The sequence below is a fragment of the Cherax quadricarinatus genome, chromosome 28 (genome assembly GCF_038502225.1).
Source record: "Cherax quadricarinatus isolate ZL_2023a chromosome 28, ASM3850222v1, whole genome shotgun sequence".
Taxonomy (NCBI): Eukaryota; Metazoa; Arthropoda; class Malacostraca; order Decapoda; family Parastacidae; genus Cherax; species Cherax quadricarinatus.
This window is the reverse complement of record NC_091319.1, coordinates 22701550-22722954: the sequence shown is the minus strand read 5'-3', so window position 1 is coordinate 22722954 and position 21405 is coordinate 22701550. Positions and strand designations below refer to the sequence as shown.

At 47.9% G+C, this 21405-nt stretch overlaps 1 protein-coding gene across 2 annotated transcripts in view; it reads right to left on the bottom strand.

The window, feature by feature from the left end:
- LOC128693350 (perlucin) overlaps nt 1-21405 on the bottom strand; it is an 85641-nt gene that overhangs the window by 40269 nt on the left and 23967 nt on the right. The gene's annotated exons all lie outside the window — the stretch shown is intronic.

The following is a 21405-nucleotide window of genomic DNA, read 5'->3' as shown; positions in this document are numbered from 1 at the left end:
GACCAGGTCTTACATATTCTGAGTGAGTCCCTGGGACCAGGTCTTACATATTCTGAGTGAGTCCCTGGGACCAGGTCTTACATATTCTGAGTGAGTCCCTGGGACCAGGTCTTACATATTCTGAGTGAGTCCCTGGGACCAGGTCTTACATATTCTGAGTGAGTCCCTGGGACCAGGTCTTACATATTCTGAGTGAGTCCCTGGGACCAGGTCTTACATATTCTGAGTGAGTCCCTGGGACCAGGTCTTACATATTCTGAGTGAGTCCCTGGGACCAGGTCTTACATATTCTGAGTGAGTCCCTGGGACCAGGTCTTACATATTCTGAGTGAGTCCCTGGGACCAGGTCTTACATATTCTGAGTGAGTCCCTGGGACCAGGTCTTACATATTCTGAGTGAGTCCCTGGGACCAGGTCTTACATATTCTGAGTGAGTCCCTGGGACCAGGTCTTACATATTCTGAGTGAGTGTCCCTGGGACCAGGTCTTACATATTCTGAGTGAGTCCCTGGGACCAGGTCTTACATATTCTGAGTGAGTCCCTGGGACCAGGTCTTACATATTCTGAGTGAGTCCCTGGGACCAGGTCTTACATATTCTGAGTGAGTCCCTGGGACCAGGTCTTACATATTCTGAGTGAGTCCCTGGGACCAGGTCTTACATATTCTGAGTGAGTCCCTGGGACCAGGTCTTACATATTCTGAGTGAGTCCCTGGGACCAGGTCTTACATATTCTGAGTGAGTCCCTGGGACCAGGTCTTACATATTCTGAGTGAGTCCCTGGGACCAGGTCTTACATATTCTGAGTGAGTCCCTGGGACCAGGTCTTACATATTCTGAGTGAGTCCCTGGGACCAGGTCTTACATATTCTGAGTGAGTCCCTGGGACCAGGTCTTACATATTCTGAGTGAGTCCCTGGGACCAGGTCTTACATATTCTGAGTGAGTCCCTGGGACCAGGTCTTACATATTCTGAGTGAGTCCCTGGGACCAGGTCTTACATATTCTGAGTGAGTCCCTGGGACCAGGTCTTACATATTCTGAGTGAGTCCCTGGGACCAGGTCTTACATATTCTGAGTGAGTCCCTGGGACCAGGTCTTACATATGAGTCCCTGGGACCAGGTCTTACATATTCTGAGTGAGTCCCTGGGACCAGGTCTTACATATTCTGAGTGAGTCCCTGGGACCAGGTCTTACATTCTATTCTGAGTGAGTCCCTGGGACCAGGTCTTACATATTCTGAGTGAGTCCCTGGGACCAGGTCTTACATTCTATTCCCTGGGACCAGGTCTTACATATTCTGAGTCCCTGGGACCAGGTCTTACATATTCTGAGTGAGTCCCTGGGACCAGGTCTTACATATTCTGAGTGAGTCCCTGGGACCAGGTCTTACATATTCTGAGTGAGTCCCTGGGACCAGGTCTTACATATTCTGAGTGAGTCCCTGGGACCAGGTCTTACATATTCCCTGAGTGAGGTCTTACATATTCTGTCCCTGGGACCAGGTCTTACATATTCTGGGACCAGGTCTTACATATTCTGAGTGTCCCTGGGACCAGGTCTTACATATTCTGAGTGAGTCCCTGGGACCAGGTCTTACATATTCTGAGTGAGTCCCTGGGACCAGGTCTTACATATTCTGAGTGAGTCCCTGGGACCAGGTCTTACATATTCTGAGTGAGTCCCTGGGACCAGGTCTTACATATTCTGAGTGAGTCCCTGGGACCAGGTCTTACATATTCTGAGTGAGTCCCTGGGACCAGGTCTTACATATTCTGAGTGAGTCCCTGGGACCAGGTCTTACATATTCTGAGTGAGTCCCTGGGACCAGGTCTTACATATGAGTTCTGGGACCAGGTCTTACATATTCTGAGTCCCTGGGACCAGGTCTTACATATTCTGAGTGAGTCCCTGTCTTACATATTCTGAGTGGACCAGGTCTTACATATTCTGAGTGAGTCCCTGGGACCAGGTCTTACATATTCTGAGTGAGTCCCTGGGACCAGGTCTTACATATTCTGAGTGAGTCCCTGGGACCAGGTCTTACATATTCTGAGTGAGTCCCTGGGACCAGGTCTTACATATTCTGAGTGAGTCCCTGGGACCAGGTCTTACATATTCTGAGTGAGTCCCTGGGACCAGGTCTTACATATTCTGAGTGAGTCCCTGGGACCAGGTCTTACATATTCTGAGTGAGTCCCTGGGACCAGGTCTTACATATTCTGAGTGAGTCCCTGGGACCAGGTCTTACATATTCTGAGTGAGTCCCTGGGACCAGGTCTTACATATTCTAGTTCCCTGAGTCCCTGGGACCAGGTCTTACATATTCTGAGTGAGTCCCTGGGACCAGGTCTTACATATTCTGAGTGAGTCCCTGGGACCAGGTCTTACATATTCTGAGTGAGTCCCTGGGACCAGGTCTTACATATTCTGAGTGAGTCCCTGGGACCAGGTCTTACATATTCTGAGTGAGTCCCTGGGACCAGGTCTTACATATTCTGAGGTGACCAGGTCTTACATATTCTGAGTCCCTGGGACCAGGTCTTACATATTCTGAGTGAGTCCCTGGGACCAGGTCTTACATATTCTGAGTGAGTCCCTGGGACCAGGTCTTGGGACCAGGTCTTACATATATTCTGACCAGTCTTACATATTCTGAGTCCCTGGGACCAGGTCTTACATATTCTGATTCCCTGGGACCAGGTCTTACATATTCTGAGGTCTTACATATTCTGAGTCCCTGGGACCAGGTCTTACATATTCTGAGTGAGTCCCTGGGACCAGGTCTTACATATTCTGAGTGAGTCCCTGGGACCAGGTGAGTCCCTGGGACCAGGTCTTACATATTCTGAGTGAGTCCCTGGGACCAGGTCTTACATATTCTGATTCCCTGGGACCAGGTCTTACATATTCTGAGTCCCTGGGACCAGGTCTTACATATTCTGAGTGAGTCCCTGGGACCAGGTCTTACATATTCTGAGTGAGTCCCTGGGACCAGGTCTTACATATTCTGAGTGAGTCCCTGGGACCAGGTCTTACATATTCTGAGTGAGTCCCTGGGACCAGGTCTTACATATTCTGAGTGAGTCCCTGGGACCAGGTCTTACATATTCTGAGTGAGTCCCTGGGACCAGGTCTTACATATTCTGAGTGAGTCCCTGGGACCAGGTCTTACATATTCTGAGTGAGTCCCTGGGACCAGGTCTTACATATTCTGAGTGAGTCCCTGGGACCAGGTCTTACATATTCTGAGTGAGTCCCTGGGACCAGGTCTTACATATTCTGAGTGAGTCCCTGGGACCAGGTCTTACATATTCTGAGTGAGTCCCTGGGACCAGGTCTTACATATTCTGAGTGAGTCCCTGGGACCAGGTCTTACATATTCTGAGTGAGTCCCTGGGACCAGGTCTTACATATTCTGAGTGAGTCCCTGGGACCAGGTCTTACATATTCTGAGTTCCCTGGGACCAGGTCTTACATATTCTGAGTGAGTCCCTGGGACCAGGTCTTACATATTCTGAGTGAGTCCCTGGGACCAGGTCTTACATATTCTGAGTGAGTCCCTGGGACCAGGTCTTACATATTCTGAGTGAGTCCCTGGGACCAGGTCTTGCATATTCTGAGTGAGTCCCTGGGACCAGGTCTTACATATTCTGAGTGAGTCCCTGGGACCAGGTCTTACATATTCTGAGTGAGTCCCTGGGACCAGGTCTTACATATTCTGAGTGAGTCCCTGGGACCAGGTCTTACATATTCTGAGTGAGTCCCTGGGACCAGGTGAGTGAGTCCCTGGGACCAGGTCTTACATATTCTGAGTGAGTCCCTGGGACCAGGTCTTACATATTCTGAGTGAGTCCCTGGGACCAGGTCTTACATATTCTGAGTGAGTCCCTGGGACCAGGTCTTACATATTCTGAGTGAGTCCCTGGGACCAGGTCTTACATATTCTGAGTGAGTCCCTGGGACCAGGTCTTACATATTCTGAGTGAGTCCCTGGGACCAGGTCTTACATATTCTGAGTGAGTCCCTGGGACCAGGTCTTACATATTCTGAGTGAGTCCCTGGGACCAGGTCTTACATATTCTGAGTGAGTCCCTGGGACCAGGTCTTACATATTCTGAGTGAGTCCCTGGGACCAGGTCTTACATATTCTGAGTGAGTCCCTGGGACCAGGTCTTACATATTCTGAGTGAGTCCCTGGGACCAGGTCTTACATATTCTGAGTGAGTCCCTGGGACCAGGTCTTACATATTCTGAGTGAGTCCCTGGGACCAGGTCTTACATATTCTGAGTGAGTGTCCCTGCGACCAGGTCTTACATATTCTGCGTGAGTCCCTGGGACCAGGTCTTACATATTCTGAGTGAGTCCCTGGGACCAGGTCTTACATATTCTGAGTGAGTCCCTGGGACCAGGTCTTACATATTCTGAGTGAGTCCCTGGGACCAGGTCTTACATATTCTGAGTGAGTCCCTGGGACCAGGTCTTACATATTCTGAGTGAGTCCCTGGGACCAGGTCTTACATATTCTGAGTGAGTCCCTGGGACCAGGTCTTACATATTCTGAGTGAGTCCCTGGGACCAGGTCTTACATATTCTGAGTGAGTCCCTGGGACCAGGTCTTACATATTCTGAGTGAGTCCCTGGGACCAGGTCTTACATATTCTGAGTGAGTCCCTGGGACCAGGTCTTACATATTCTGAGTGAGTCCCTGGGACCAGGTCTTACATATTCTGAGTGAGTCCCTGGGACCAGGTCTTACATATTCTGAGTGAGTCCCTGGGACCAGGTCTTACATATTCTGAGTGAGTCCCTGGGACCAGGTCTTACATATTCTGAGTGAGTCCCTGGGACCAGGTCTTACATATTCTGAGTGAGTCCCTGGGACCAGGTCTTACATATTCTGAGTGAGTCCCTGGGACCAGGTCTTACATATTCTGAGTGAGTCCCTGGGACCAGGTCTTACATATTCTGAGTGAGTCCCTGGGACCAGGTCTTACATATTCTGAGTGAGTCCCTGGGACCAGGTCTTACATATTCTGAGTGAGTCCCTGGGACCAGGTCTTACATATTCTGAGTGAGTCCCTGGGACCAGGTCTTACATATTCTGAGTGAGTCCCTGGGACCAGGTCTTACATATTCTGAGTGAGTCCCTGGGACCAGGTCTTACATATTCTGAGTGAGTCCCTGGGACCAGGTCTTACATATTCTGAGTGAGTCCCTGGGACCAGGTCTTACATATTCTGAGTCCCTGGGACCAGGTCTTACATATTCTGAGTGAGTCCCTGGGACCAGGTCTTACATATTCTGAGTGAGTCCCTGGGACCAGGTCTTACATATTCTGAGTGAGTCCCTGGGACCAGGTCTTACATATTCTGAGTGAGTCCCTGGGACCAGGTCTTACATATTCTGAGTGAGTCCCTGGGACCAGGTCTTACATATTCTGAGTGAGTCCCTGGGACCAGGTCTTACATATTCTGAGTGAGTCCCTGGGACCAGGTCTTACATATTCTGAGTGAGTCCCTGGGACCAGGTCTTACATATTCTGAGTGAGTCCCTGGGACCAGGTCTTACATATTCTGAGTGAGTCCCTGGGACCAGGTCTTACATATTCTGAGTGAGTCCCTGGGACCAGGTCTTACATATTCTGAGTGAGTCCCTGGGACCAGGTCTTACATATTCTGAGTGAGTCCCTGGGACCAGGTCTTACATATTCTGAGTGAGTCCCTGGGACCAGGTCTTACATATTCTGAGTGAGTCCCTGGGACCAGGTCTTACATATTCTGAGTGAGTCCCTGGGACCAGGTCTTACATATTCTGAGTGAGTCCCTGGGACCAGGTCTTACATATTCTGAGTGAGTCCCTGGGACCAGGTCTTACATATTCTGAGTGAGTGTCCCTGGGACCAGGTCTTACATATTCTGAGTGAGTCCCTGGGACCAGGTCTTACATATTCTGAGTGAGTCCCTGGGACCAGGTCTTACATATTCTGAGTGAGTCCCTGGGACCAGGTCTTACATATTCTGAGTGTCCCTGGGACCAGGTCTTACATATTCTGAGTGAGTCCCTGGGACCAGGTCTTACATATTCTGAGTGAGTCCCTGGGACCAGGTCTTACATATTCTGAGTGAGTCCCTGGGACCAGGTCTTACATATTCTGAGTGAGTCCCTGGGACCAGGTCTTACATATTCTGAGTGAATCCCTGGGACCAGGTCTTACATATTCTGAGTGAGTCCCTGGGACCAGGTCTTACATATTCTGAGTGAATCCCTGGGACCAGGTCTTACATATTCTGAGTGAGTCCCTGGGACCAGGTCTTACATATTCTGAGTGAGTCCCTGGGACCAGGTCTTACATATTCTGAGTGAGTCCCTGGGACCAGGTCTTACATATTCTGAGTGAGTCCCTGGGACCAGGTCTTACATATTCTGAGTGAGTCCCTGGGACCAGGTCTTACATATTCTGAGTGAGTCCCTGGGACCAGGTCTTACATATTCTGAGTGAGTCCCTGGGACCAGGTCTTACATATTCTGAGTGAGTCCCTGGGACCAGGTCTTACATATTCTGAGTGAGTCCCTGGGACCAGGTCTTACATATTCTGAGTGAGTCCCTGGGACCAGGTCTTACATATTCTGAGTGAGTCCCTGGGACAAGGTCTTACATATTCTGAGTTCCCTGGGACCAGGTCTTACATATTCTGAGTTCCCTGAGTCCCTGGGACCAGGTCTTACATATTCTGAGTGAGTCCCTGGGACCAGGTCTTACATATTCTGAGTGAGTCCCTGGGACCAGGTCTTACATATTCTGAGTGAGTCCCTGGGACCAGGTCTTACATATTCTGAGTCCCTGGGACCAGGTCTTACATATTCTGAGTGAGTCCCTGGGACCAGGTCTTACATATTCTGAGTGAGTCCCTGGGACCAGGTCTTACATATTCTGAGTGAGTCCCTGGGACCAGGTCTTACATATTCTGAGTGAGTCCCTGGGACCAGGTCTTACATATTCTGAGTGAGTCCCTGGGACCAGGTCTTACATATTCTGAGTGAGTCCCTGGGACCAGGTCTTACATATTCTGAGTGAGTCCCTGGGACCAGGTCTTACATATTCTGAGTGAGTCCCTGGGACCAGGTCTTACATATTCTGAGTGAGTCCCTGGGACCAGGTCTTACATATTCTGAGTCCCTGGGACCAGGTCTTACATATTCTGAGTGAATCCCTGGGACCAGGTCTTACATATTCTGAGTGAGTCCCTGGGACCAGGTCTTACATATTCTGAGTGACTCCCTGGGACCAGGTCTTACATATTCTGAGTTCCCTGGGACCAGGTCTTACATATTCTGAGTCCCTGGGACCAGGTCTTACATATTCTGAGTGAGTCCCTGGGACCAGGTCTTACATATTCTGAGTGAGTCCCTGGGACCAGGTCTTACATATTCTGAGTGAGTCCCTGGGACCAGGTCTTACATATTCTGAGTGAGTCCCTGGGACCAGGTCTTACATATTCTGAGTGAGTCCCTGGGACCAGGTCTTACATATTCTGAGTGAGTCCCTGGGACCAGGTCTTACATATTCTGAGTGAGTCCCTGGGACCAGGTCTTACATATTCTGAGTGAGTCCCTGGGACCAGGTCTTACATATTCTGAGTGAGTCCCTGGGACCAGGTCTTACATATTCTGAGTGAGTCCCTGGGACCAGGTCTTACATATTCTGAGTGAGTCCCTGGGACCAGGTCTTACATATTCTGAGTGAGTCCCTGGGACCAGGTCTTACATATTCTGAGTGAGTCCCTGGGACCAGGTCTTACATATTCTGAGTGAGTCCCTGGGACCAGGTCTTACATATTCTGAGTGAGTCCCTGGGACCAGGTCTTACATATTCTGAGTGAGTCCCTGGGACCAGGTCTTACATATTCTGAGTGAGTCCCTGGGACCAGGTCTTACATATTCTGAGTGAGTCCCTGGGACCAGGTCTTACATATTCTGAGTGAGTCCCTGGGACCAGGTCTTACATATTCTGAGTGAGTCCCTGGGACCAGGTCTTACATATTCTGAGTGAGTCCCTGGGACCAGGTCTTACATATTCTGAGTGAGTCCCTGGGACCAGGTCTTACATATTCTGAGTGAGTCCCTGGGACCAGGTCTTACATATTCTGAGTCCCTGGGACCAGGTCTTACATATTCTGAGTGAGTCCCTGGGACCAGGTCTTACATATTCTGAGTGTCCCTGGGACCAGGTCTTACATATTCTGAGTGAGTCCCTGGGACCAGGTCTTACATATTCTGAGTGAGTCCCTGGGACCAGGTCTTACATATTCTGAGTGAGTCCCTGGGACCAGGTCTTACATATTCTGAGTGAGTCCCTGGGACCAGGTCTTACATATTCTGAGTGAGTCCCTGGGACCAGGTCTTACATATTCTGAGTGAGTCCCTGGGACCAGGTCTTACATATTCTGAGTGAGTCCCTGGGACCAGGTCTTACATATTCTGAGTGAGTCCCTGGGACCAGGTCTTACATATTCTGAGTGAGTCCCTGGGACCAGGTCTTACATATTCTGAGTGAGTCCCTGGGACCAGGTCTTACATATTCTGAGTGAGTCCCTGGGACCAGGTCTTACATATTCTGAGTGAGTCCCTGGGACCAGGTCTTACATATTCTGAGTGAGTCCCTGGGACCAGGTCTTACATATTCTGAGTGAGTCCCTGGGACCAGGTCTTACATATTCTGAGTGAGTCCCTGGGACCAGGTCTTACATATTCTGAGTGAGTCCCTGGGACCAGGTCTTACATATTCTGAGTGAGTCCCTGGGACCAGGTCTTACATATTCTGAGTGAGTCCCTGGGACCAGGTCTTACATGATTCTGAGTGAGTCCCTGGGACCAGGTCTTACATATTCTGAGTGAGTCCCTGGGACCAGGTCTTACATATTCTGAGTGAGTCCCTGGGACCAGGTCTTACATATTCTGAGTGAGTCCCTGGGACCAGGTCTTACATATTCTGAGTGAGTCCCTGGGACCAGGACTTACATATTCTGAGTGAGTCCCTGGGACCAGGTCTTACATATTCTGAGTGAGTCCCTGGGACCAGGTCTTACATATTCTGAGTGTCCCTGGGACCAGGTCTTACATATTCTGAGTGAGTCCCTGGGACCAGGTCTTACATATTCTGAGTGAATCCCTGGGACCAGGTCTTACATATTCTGAGTGAGTCCCTGGGACCAGGTCTTACATATTCTGAGTGAGTCCCTGGGACCAGGTCTTACATATTCTGAGTGAATCCCTGGGACCAGGTCTTACATATTCTGAGTGAGTCCCTGGGACCAGGAGTCCCTGGGACCAGGTCTTACATATTCTGAGTGAATCCCTGAGGTCTTACATATTCTGTCCCTGGGACCAGGTCTTACATATTCTGAGTGAGTCCCTGGGACTAGGTCTTACATATTCTGAGTGAGTCCCTGGGACCAGGTCTTACATATTCTGAGTGAGTCCCTGGGACCAGGTCTTACATATTCTGAGTGAGTCCCTGGGACCAGGTCTTACATATTCTGAGTGAGTCCCTGGGACCAGGTCTTACATATTCTGAGTGAGTCCCTGGGACCAGGTCTTTCATATTCTGAGTGAGTCCCTGGGACCAGGTCTTACATATTCTGAGTGAGTCCCTGGGACCAGGTCTTACATATTCTGAGTTCCCTGGGACCAGGTGAGTCCCTGGGACCAGGTCTTACATATTCTGAGTGAGTCCCTGGGACCAGGTCTTACATATTCTGAGTGAGTCCCTGGGACCAGGTCTTACATATTCTGAGTGAGTCCCTGGGACCAGGTCTTACATATTCTGAGTGAGTCCCTGGGACCAGGTCTTACATATTCTGAGTGAGTCCCTGGGACCAGGTCTTACATATTCTGAGTGAGTCCCTGGGACCAGGTCTTACATATTCTGAGTGAGTCCCTGGGACCAGGTCTTACATATTCTGAGTGAGTCCCTGGGACCAGGTCTTACATATTCTGAGTGAGTCCCTGGGACCAGGTCTTACATATTCTGAGTGAGTCCCTGGGACCAGGTCTTACCTATTCTGAGTGAGTGAGTCCCTGGGACCAGGTCTTACATATTCTGAGTGAGTCCCTGGGACCAGGTCTTACATATTCTGAGTGAGTCCCTGGGACCAGGTCTTACATATTCTGAGTGAGTCCCTGGGACCAGGTCTTACATATTCTGAGTGAATCCCTGGGACCAGTCCCTTCTTACATATTCTGAGTGAGTCCCTGGGACCAGGTCTTACATATTCTGAGTGAGTCCCTGGGACCAGGTCTTACATATTCTGAGTGAGTCCCTGGGACCAGGTCTTACATATTCTGAGTGAATCCCTGGGACCAGGTCTTACATATTCTGAGTGAGTCCCTGGGACCAGGTCTTACATATTCTGAGTGAGTCCCTGGGACCAGGTCTTACATATTCTGAGTGAATCCCTGGGACCAGGTCTTACATATTCTGAGTGAGTCCCTGGGACCAGGTCTTACATATTCTGAGTGAATCCCTGGGACCAGGTCTTACATATTCTGAGTGAGTCCCTGGGACCAGGTCTTACATATTCTGAGTGAATCCCTGGGACCAGGTCTTACATATTCTGAGTGAGTCCCTGGGACCAGGTCTTACATATTCTGAGTGAGTCCCTGGGACCAGGTCTTACATATTCTGAGTGAGTCCCTGGGACCAGGTCTTACATATTCTGAGTGAGTCCCTGGGACCAGGTCTTACATATTCTGAGTGAGTCCCTGGGACCAGGTCTTACATATTCTGAGTGAGTCCCTGGGACCAGGTCTTACATATTCTGAGTGAATCCCTGGGACCAGGTCTTACATATTCTGAGTGAGTCCCTGGGACCAGGTCTTACATATTCTGAGTGAATCCCTGGGACCAGTCCCTGGGACCAGGTCTTACATATTCTGAGTGAATCCCTGGGACCAGTTCTTACATATTCTGAGTGAGTCCCTGGGACCAGGTCTTACATATTCTGAGTGAGTCCCTGGGACCAGGTCTTACATATTCTGAGTGAGTCCCTGGGACCAGGTCTTACATATTCTGAGTCCCTGAGGTCTTACATATTCTGAGTAAGTCCCTGGGACCAGGTCTTACATATTCTGAGTGAGTCCCTGGGACCAGGTCTTACATATTCTGAGTGAGTCCCTGGGACCAGGTCTTACATATTCTGAGTGAGTCCCTGGGACCAGGTCTTACATATTCTGAGTGAGTCCCTGGGACCAGGTCTTACATATTCTGAGTGAGTCCCTGGGACCAGGTCTTACATATTCTGAGTGAGTCCCTGGGACCAGGTCTTACATATTCTGAGTGAGTCCCTGGGACCAGGTCTTACATATTCTGAGTGAGTCCCTGGGACCAGGTCTTACATATTCTGAGTGAGTCCCTGGGACCAGGTCTTACATATTCTGAGTGAGTCCCTGGGACCAGGTCTTACATATTCTGAGTGAGTCCCTGGGACCAGGTCTTACATATTCTGAGTGAGTCCCTGGGACCAGGTCTTACATATTCTGAGTGAGTCCCTGGGACCAGGTCTTACATATTCTGAGTGAGTCCCTGGGACCAGGTCTTACATATTCTGAGTGAGTCCCTGGGACCAGGTCTTACATATTCTGAGTGGGACCAGTCCCTGGGACCAGGTCTTACATATTCTGAGTGAGTCCCTGGGACCAGGTCTTACATATTCTGAGTGAGTCCCTGGGACCAGGTCTTACATATTCTGAGTGAGTCCCTGGGACCAGGTCTTACATATTCTGAGTGAGTCCCTGGGACCAGGTCTTACATATTCTGAGTGAGTCCCTGGGACCAGGTCTTACATATTCTGAGTGAGTCCCTGGGACCAGGTCTTACATATTCTGAGTGAGTCCCTGGGACCAGGTCTTACATATTCTGAGTGAATCCCTGGGACCAGGTCTTACATATTCTGAGTGAGTCCCTGGGACCAGGTCTTACATATTCTGAGTGAATCCCTGGGACCAGGTCTTACATATTCTGAGTGAGTCCCTGGGACCAGGTCTTACATATTCTGAGTGAATCCCTGGGACCAGGTCTTACATATTCTGAGTGAGTACCTGGGACCAGGTCTTACATATTCTGAGTGAGTCCCTGGGACCAGGTCTTACATATTCTGAGTGAGTCCCTGGGACCAGGTCTTACATATTCTGAGTGAGTCCCTGGGACCAGGTCTTACATATTCTGAGTGAGTCCCTGGGACCAGGTCTTACATATTCTGAGTGAGTCCCTGGGACCAGGTCTTACATATTCTGAGTGAGTCCCTGGGACCAGGTCTTACATATTCTGAGTGAGTCCCTGGGACCAGGTCTTACATATTCTGAGTCCCTGGGACCAGGTCTTACATATTCTGAGTCCCTGGGACCAGGTCTTACATATTCTGAGTCCCTGGGACCAGGTCTTACATATTCTGAGTCCCTGGGACCAGGTCTTACATATTCTGAGTCCCTGGGACCAGGTCTTACATATTCTGAGTCCCTGGGACCAGGTCTTACATATTCTGAGTCCCTGGGACCAGGTCTTACATATTCTGAGTCCCTGGGACCAGGTCTTACATATTCTGAGTCCCTGGGACCAGGTCTTACATATTCTGAGTCCCTGGGACCAGGTCTTACATATTCTGAGTCCCTGGGACCAGGTCTTACATATTCTGAGTGAGTCCCTGGGACCAGGTCTTACATATTCTGAGTGAGTCCCTGGGACCAGGTCTTACATATTCTGAGTGAGTCCCTGGGACCAGGTCTTACATATTCTGAGTGAGTCCCTGGGACCAGGTCTTACATATTCTGAGTGAGTCCCTGGGACCAGGTCTTACATATTCTGAGTGAGTCCCTGGGACCAGGTCTTACATATTCTGAGTGAGTCCCTGGGACCAGGTCTTACATATTCTGAGTGAGTCCCTGGGACCAGGTCTTACATATTCTGAGTGAGTCCCTGGGACCAGGTCTTACATATTCTGAGTGAGTCCCTGGGACCAGGTCTTACATATTCTGAGTGAGTCCCTGGGACCAGGTCTTACATATTCTGAGTGAGTCCCTGGGACCAGGTCTTACATATTCTGAGTGAGTCCCTGGGACCAGGTCTTACATATTCTGAGTGAATCCCTGGGACCAGGTCTTACATATTCTGAGTGAGTCCCTGGGACCAGGTCTTACATATTCTGAGTGAGTCCCTGGGACCAGGTCTTACATATTCTGAGTGAGTCCCTGGGACCAGGTCTTACATATTCTGAGTGAATCCCTGGGACCAGGTCTTACATATTCTGAGTGAGTCCCTGGGACCAGGTCTTACATATTCTGAGTGAGTCCCTGGGACCAGGTCTTACATATTCTGAGTGAGTCCCTGGGACCAGGTCTTACATATTCTGAGTGAGTCCCTGGGACCAGGTCTTACATATTCTGAGTGAATCCCTGGGACCAGGTCTTACATATTCTGAGTGAGTCCCTGGGACCTGGTCTTACATATTCTGAGTGAGTCCCTGGGACCAGGTCTTACATATTCTGAGTGAGTCCCTGGGACCAGGTCTTACATATTCTGAGTGAGTCCCTGGAACCAGGTCTTACATATTCTGAGTGAGTCCCTGGGACCAGGTCTTACATATTCTGAGTGAGTCCCTGGGACCAGGTCTTACATATTCTGAGTGAGTCCCTGGGACCAGGTCTTACATATTCTGAGTGAGTCCCTGGGACCAGGTCTTACATATTCTGAGTGAGTCCCTGGGACCAGGTCTTACATATTCTGAGTGAGTCCCTGGGACCAGGTCTTACATATTCTGAGTGAGTCCCTGGGACCAGGTCTTACATATTGAACAATAAAAGCTATTTTTTTATTTAACCTTCTTTTCGTACTGTATTTTACTGCATGTGAGCTGTCAGTGTTGCAGGTGAGCTGTCAGTGTTGCATGTGAGCTGTCAGTGTTGCAGGTGATTTGGCAGTGTTTCAGGTGATCTGTCAGTGTTGCAGGTGAGCTGTCAGTGTTGCAGGTGATTTGGAAGTGTTGCAGGTGAGCTGTCAGTGTTGCAGGTGAGCTGTCAGTGTTGCAGGTGAGCTGTCAGTGTTGCAGGTGAGCTGTCAGTGTTGCAGGTGAGCTGTCAGTGTTGCAGGTGAGCTCTCAGTGTTGCAGGTGAGCTGTCAGTGTTGCAGGTGAGCTGTCAGTGTTGCAGGTGAGCTGTCAGTGTTGCAGATGAGCTGTCAGTGTTGCATGTGAGCTGTCAGTGTTGCATGTGAGTTGTCAGTGTTGCAGGTGAGCTGTCAGTGTTGCAGGTGAGCTGTCAGTGTTGCAGGTGAGCTGTCAGTGTTGCAGGTGAGCTGTCAGTGTTGCAGGTGAGCTGTCAGTGTTGCAGGTGAGCTGTCAGTGTTGCAGGTGAGCTGTCAGTGTTGCAGGTGAGCTGTCAGTGTTGCAGGTGAGCTGTCAGTGTTGCAGGTGAGCTGTCAGTGTTGCAGGTGAGCTGTCAGTGTTGCAGGTGAGCCGTCAGTGTTGCAGGTGAGCCGTCAGTGTTGCATGTGAGTTGTCAGTGTTGCATGTGAGCTGTCAGTGTTGCATGTGAGCTGTCAGTGTTGCATGTGAGCTGTCAGTGTTGCATGTGAGCTGTCAGTGGTGCATGTGAGCTGTCAGTGTTGCATGTGAGCTGTCAGTGTTGTATGTGAGCTGTCAGTGTTGCATGTGAGCTGTCAGTGTTGCAGGTGAGCTGTCAGTGTTGCAGGTGAGCTGTCAGTGTTGCAGGTGAGCTGTCAGTGTTACAGGTGAGCTGTCAGTGTTGCAGATGAGCTGTCAGTGTTGCAGATGAGCTGTCAGTGTTGCAGGTGAGCTGTCAGTGTTGCAAGTGATTTGGAAGTGTTGCAGGCGAGCTGTCAGTGTTGCGGGTGATTTGGCAGTGTTGCAGGTGATCTGTCAGTGCTACAGGTGAGCTGTCAGTGTTGCAGATGAGCTGTCAGTGTTGCAGGTGATCTGTCAGTGTTGCAGGTGAGCTGTCAGTGTTGCAGGTGATTTGGAAGTGTTGCAGGTGAGCTGTCAGTGTTGCAAGTGATATGTCAGTGTTGCAGGTGAGCTGTCAGTGTTGCAGGTGATTTGGCAGTGTTTCAGGTGATCTGTCAGTACTTCAGGTGAACTGTCAGTGTTGCAGGTGAGCTGTCAGGGTTGCAGGTGAGCTGTCAGGGTTGCAGGTGATCTGTCAGTGCTACAGGTGAGCTATCAGTGCTGCAGGTGAGCTGTCAGTCTTGCAGGTGAGCTGTCAGTCTTGCAAGTGAGCTGTCAGGGTTGCAAGCGATCTGTCAGTGTTGCAGGTGAGCTGTCAGGGTTGCAAGTGATATGTCAATGTTGCATGTGAGCTGTCAGGGTTGCAGGTAAGCTGTCAGTGTTGCAGGTGATCTGTCAGTGCTACAGGTGAGCTGTCAGTGTTGCAGGTGAGCTGTCAGTGTTGCAGGTGAGCTGTCAGTGTTGCAGGTGAGCTGTCAGTACTACAGGTGAGCTGTCAGTGTTGCATGTGAGCTGTCAGTGTTGCATGTGAGCTGTCAGTGTTGCAGGTGAGCTGTCAGTGTTGCAGGTGAGCTGTCAGTGTTGCAGGTGAGCTGTCAGTGTTGCAGGTGAGCTGTCAGTGTTGCAGGTGAGTTGTCAGTGTTGCAGGTGAGTTGTCAGTGTTGCATGTGAGCTGTCAGTGTTGCATGTGAGCTGTCAGTGTTGCATGTGAGCTGTCAGTGTTGCATGTGAGCTGTCAGTGTTGCATGTGAGCTGTCAGTGTTGCATGTGAGCTGTCAGTGTTGCAGGTGAGCTGTCAGTGTTGCAGGTGAGCTGTCAGTGTTGCAGGTGAGCTGTCAGTGTTGCAGGTGAGCTGTCAGTGTTGCAGGTGAGCTGTCAGTGTTACAGGTGAGCTGTCAGTGTTGCAGGTGAGCTGTCAGTGTTGCAGGTGAGCTGTCAGTGTTGCAGGTGAGCTGTCAGTGTTGCAGATGAGCTGTCAGTGTTGCAGATGAGCTGTCAGTGTTGCAGGTGAGCTGTCAGTGTTGCAAGTGATTTGGAAGTGTTGCAGGCGAGGTGTCAGTGTTGCAGGTGATTTGGCAGTGTTGCAGGTGATCTGTCAGTGCTACAGGTGAGCTGTCAGTGTTGCAGATGAGCTGTCAGTGTTGCAGGTGAGCTGTCAGTGTTGCAGGTGAGCTGTCAGTGTTGCAGGTGATTTGGAAGTGTTGCAGTTGAGCTGTCAGTGTTGCAAGTGATATGTCAGTGTTGCAGGTGAGCTGTCAGTGTTGCAGGTGATTTGGCAGTGTTTCAGGTGATCTGTCAGTACTTCAGGTGAACTGTCAGTGTTGCAGGTGAGCTGTCAGGGTTGCAGGTGAGCTGTCAGTGTTGCAGGTGATCTGTCAGTGCTACAGGTGAGCTATCAGTGCTGCAGGTGAGCTGTCAGTCTTGCAGGTGAGCTGTCAGTCTTGCAAGTGAGCTGTCAGGGTTGCAAGCGATCTGTCAGTGTTGCAGGTGAGCTGTCAGGGTTGCAAGTGATATGTCAATGTTTTAGGTGAGCTGTCAGGGTTGCAGGTGAGCTGTCAGTGTTGCAGGTGATCTGTCAGTGCTACAGGTGAGCTGTCAGTGTTGCAGGTGAGCTGTCAGTGTTGCAGGTGAGCTGTCAGTGTTGCAGGTGAGCTGTCAGTACTACAGGTGAGCTGTCAGTGTTGCAGGTGAGCTGTCAGGGTTGCAGGTGAGCTGTCAGTGTTGCAGGTGAGCTGTCAGTGCTACAGCTGAGCTGTCAGTGCTACAGGTGAGCTGTCAGTGTTGCAGGTGAGCTGTTAGTAATGTCAGTTGTGACAATATTCAAATAACTTACATACTCATGATCATTTAGAGTCTTGTTCAGTATTGCTGACCACGGTGAAGGAAGCTGAGATGCGGGAACTGGAAGAGACACACAGCTGGTATGCTGCCTGCACAAGAGCCGGTATACTATTAAAACTACAGTGAACGACACATAGTACTTTGTATAGAGTCTTTGAAGCAAAAGAGATACCTAGTAACATATACATGGAAGATAGTTGAGGACTTAGTACGAAAATCTGCATACTGCCTCAGCGTACTGGAGTGGGAGAGACTGGAGGAGGTGTAAAATATACGAAGTGAAAAGCAAGGCAACATGGACACAATAGCATATTGTATCAACATTATTGGTCCAAGACCAATAATGTTGATGCAGCTATCAGGACTATTGCCGGAGCTTATGTACAAGGTTTCAAGCGGAAACTCGACTGCCTCCGCCGAGCAACAGATCAATTAGGCTGTGATGGCTATGACTGAATAGCTGGCCGCTAACAGCACCAGCCTTTTTTTAATAGGTATTTACTAGTAAAATCTGACCCCAGGCGTTGCTGCCAAGGTAAAAACTCTTGAAACCAGTCACATGTATATCGCAGGTATATCCTAGTCCCTCGGTCCTAGTGACTGACCGACCCCTGACTACCGCGGAGGGTACCTCTGATGCCGACCCAGTGGAGGACTGAGTGTGTTGTGATGCAGTGAAGGACGTAAATAAGAAGCTTGAAGGATAACTATCCCAGTTGTGGCTTCCAGTCATAATATACTTCATAACTGCGGCTTCGTCACCTTCATGGATGTTGCACAAGTGCAGTAATGTATAAATTGTTTTAGTGACTCTGCCTCTCTTACGTCAACCATTTACAGTCAAGATGCCACCATCGTCCGGGAACTGAGGTGCCACATGACAACGTAAAGTTATGGTGTTCCTCACTGCTAGGTTGGTACTATGTTACAGCCTTCAAGTACCCTGGATTTTGTACGTTGTAATGGTGTCTCTTGATATCGTCTTCCAAAACCATTAGGTTATATTTCTATAAGTTCTTCTAATAGTTTACCCCTCGAAGCTTTGGGTCTAGTCTGGTTGCAAATCTTTGTACCTTTTTTAAGCTTTGAATATGATCGGGGGACAGGGGAGGGGGTTGTTCCAAGCTGATCCTGCATTATTTTGAGATGTTAAGATTCCTCAAAGCTGGTGTCAGATTTACTCACATAGGCTGTGTTGCGAATAAGAAATTTTTTAAAGAACTTCAGAATGTGGCCTGTTACCATTTATTTCTTATGCAACAAGATTTTTGGATCCGAGTTTTTTAAAGTTTTAGAGTCTAGGGGAAATAATTTCAACTGGGAAACTCCATAGAATAATATTCAAATTTATTAAAGTATTTAAATACAATACTTTATCTTCTCTTTGTAGTTAATGTAACTTAATACTTTGTACAATAAATTTACCATATACATTTAGTTCAAAATCATGGAAATGTCACATTAATAAGGAAGTTTAATTATTCTTCCTGTAATTCAGTCTTCAATAACATTTACGTCTTTGTCTTAACAAGACTGTAAACTCAAAATACAAAAGGTACAAGATTTAACAAGACCTTTGAATCTGGCCGTAAAGTATCTCTATGGATTACTGAACTGACCAAGAATATATCAAAAGAGTCTTTCAAAGTAATGAGGAACAAAGTGAGTCAGCTCTAGAGTCCAATTCTCAAAACCATTCAAACTGTACACCGTAAGAGCCAATATACAATCAGTTGTCAGGGCTAGAGCAGGGAGCAGACTGACTACTTGCCAGTCTGTTGACGCGTCATCAGGTTGGATCAGCTGACCCAACGTCAGTCAGCCGGACATAAACAATTGAACAATTCACCGGATGCTTCCGAGACTTAAACTCTACTCTATATACACAAGAAATCCTACCTAACAATAATAGTAAAATAATAGTGATAATAACAAAATAGTGGTAATAACAAAATAGTGATAATAATGATAATGATAATAACATGGTATTTTTCATATATTAACAGATAATAATATAACTCCGAAAGTCTCTATTTTAGCTATAAACAAGGACTTTCACGCTATAATATTAAGTGATGAACATATTCTCTTACAATAGTTAAATAACACAGGATGACCAATTTCGAAGATATAACACCCCCCCCCCCGTACGACAATAGGTCGCAGTAGGGAGTTTGCAAGCGTCCTTGGTAATATCTCCTTTATAATAAGCGTCCTCTTGGTAAATAAGGCATGTAGTATGACGGAAGAATGGAGAAGAAATCACTCGATCAGCATGGTTATTTGCCAGAGGATGAGCTTTTGGAACAAAGGCCGGAAGAACTATCTGGAGTGGCTTCCATCATAATTCGAGAATAGGAGTCTCGGACATGACTGGCAGGGTCATCCATGTGGACTTAATACTTCGTCCCATCAACGAAATGGCTTTCATAGTCATACTGTCAATATAAAAGAAAATCATTAACAAAAATATATAATATATATAAATTAGGCTCTAAGAGTACTCATTTCTTGACTTTACATTTTAAGGTATACATTTTTTTTTCAGGGGCGAGAAAGGGCATCAGCAATTATGTTAAGGGATCCACTTAAGTGTTGAATACTAATCAGATAAGGTTGGATCCTCAGAGCCCACCTGAGGATTCGGGTGTTCTTTGATTTCATAGAATTAATATAAATTAAAGGGTTGTGATCAGAAAATACCATAATTTTATGGGGGGAGGTTCCCAGATAAATGTCAAAATGTTCCAAAGATATTACTAGGGCAAGAGCTTCTTTCTCTACAGTGGCGTAATTCTTTTGGTGACGTTTCAACTTTGAAGAAAAATAAGATATAGGATGCAAAATATCAGTAGAGGGGGATTTCTGAAGTAACACCGCCCCCACAGCATAACCACTGGCATCGATGTGTAAATAGAAGGGTTGATTAAAGTCAGGACTTTTCAATACAGGTGATGAAGAAAGCAACCGCTTCAACCGATTAAAGGCTATCTCACAATCTTTCGTCCAGCAAAACTTCATCTTACTACTGGTTAACTCAGTAAGAGGAGATGCAACCTGAGAAAAATTAGGACAGAAATGATAATAACCAGTCATTCCAAGGAACCTCTGTATAGACTTTCTATCTTGAGGGATAGGAAACTCGGCAATGGCCCTAACTTTTACATCAACAGGACGTACCTCACCCTGACCTATACAAAAACCGAGGTATTTAATCTTGGCTTGTCCAAACTGACACTTGGCTAAATTTATGGTGAAGTTGTACTTTTCTAACTTCTTAAATAAGGTTTCCAGGTGAATTAAATGTTGCTCCCACTCATTGCTATATATAACAAGATCATCTAGATATGCATCCACTCCTTCTAAATCATTGGTCAGCAGGTTCATCAGGTGCTGAAAGGTAGAGGCCGCGTTACACAACCCGAAGGGCATAACACAATAATTGAATAATCCTCCTTGTATAGTAAATGCGGATATTTCTTGGGCTTGCTGGGTAAGCGGCACTTGGTAATAGCCCCTTAATAAATCCAGGCGGGTGACATAGGCGGCTCCTGATGCTCTGTCTATTAGATCATCAATACGGGGTAGTGGGAAACCATCTGGTACCGTGAGAGCAATAACCTTACGATAATCAGTGCACATTCTAGAAGTTCCATCAGGCTTGGGAACTAATATACAGGGCGAGGCCCACGGACTTTTACTCCGTTCTATGAGTCCATGGGACAACAAAAATTCTACTTCTTTGTTTAATGTTTCTTGTTTGAGTGGACTTGCCCTATAAGGTGACTGTTTGCAAGGCTTTGCTCCTTGTACATCTATGTCGTGAATTCCCAATGTACAACACCTAGGGACGTCATCGAATAAAACCTCATAACATAACATCGTCTTTGATATCTTTGGCTTTCTTCAAATCAAGGTCCATAAGAAAGGTATCAAGAGATTGCAATGTCTCTGAATTTTTTAAACGTACTTCTATCGCTTTAGAGATGCTGGGCAGACTTCCATTTTCAGTTTCAGCTAAAGGAAGAACTGTCGAAACTGGTACAATACTAGGGTGGTAAGCCTTAAGTTGGTTTATGTGATAAGTACGTTTTGCTTTTCTCTTTCCTGGAGTTTGTAGTACATAATTTACCTCATTGAGCCGCTCAATCACTTCCAAAGGACCTTCATATCTAGGTTGCAGAGTGTGTCCAGGTAAGAATTTCTGTGCCATCACACTGTCACCTGGTTTGAAGAAACGAGAGCGTGTGTGTTTGTCATAACAATGCTTCATCTTGGATTGGGCCTTAGCTAAGTTTTTTGAGGCTAATTCCCTCAGTTGTGACAAACGCTTTTGCATTAGAGTTGGAGTAGTTTTAAGCGAGGGTTCGGATTTTCCAGTCCATGAATCTTTTAGTACGGCGAGGGGGCCGTGTACTTGGTGTCCGTAAATTAATTCAAATGGACTGAACCCAAGTGCTTTCTTGTTTGCTTTCCCTTAAGGCGAACAAGAGGAATGGTATTCCTTCATCCCAATCTCTGGAAAACTGCTCACAGTACGCTCTCAT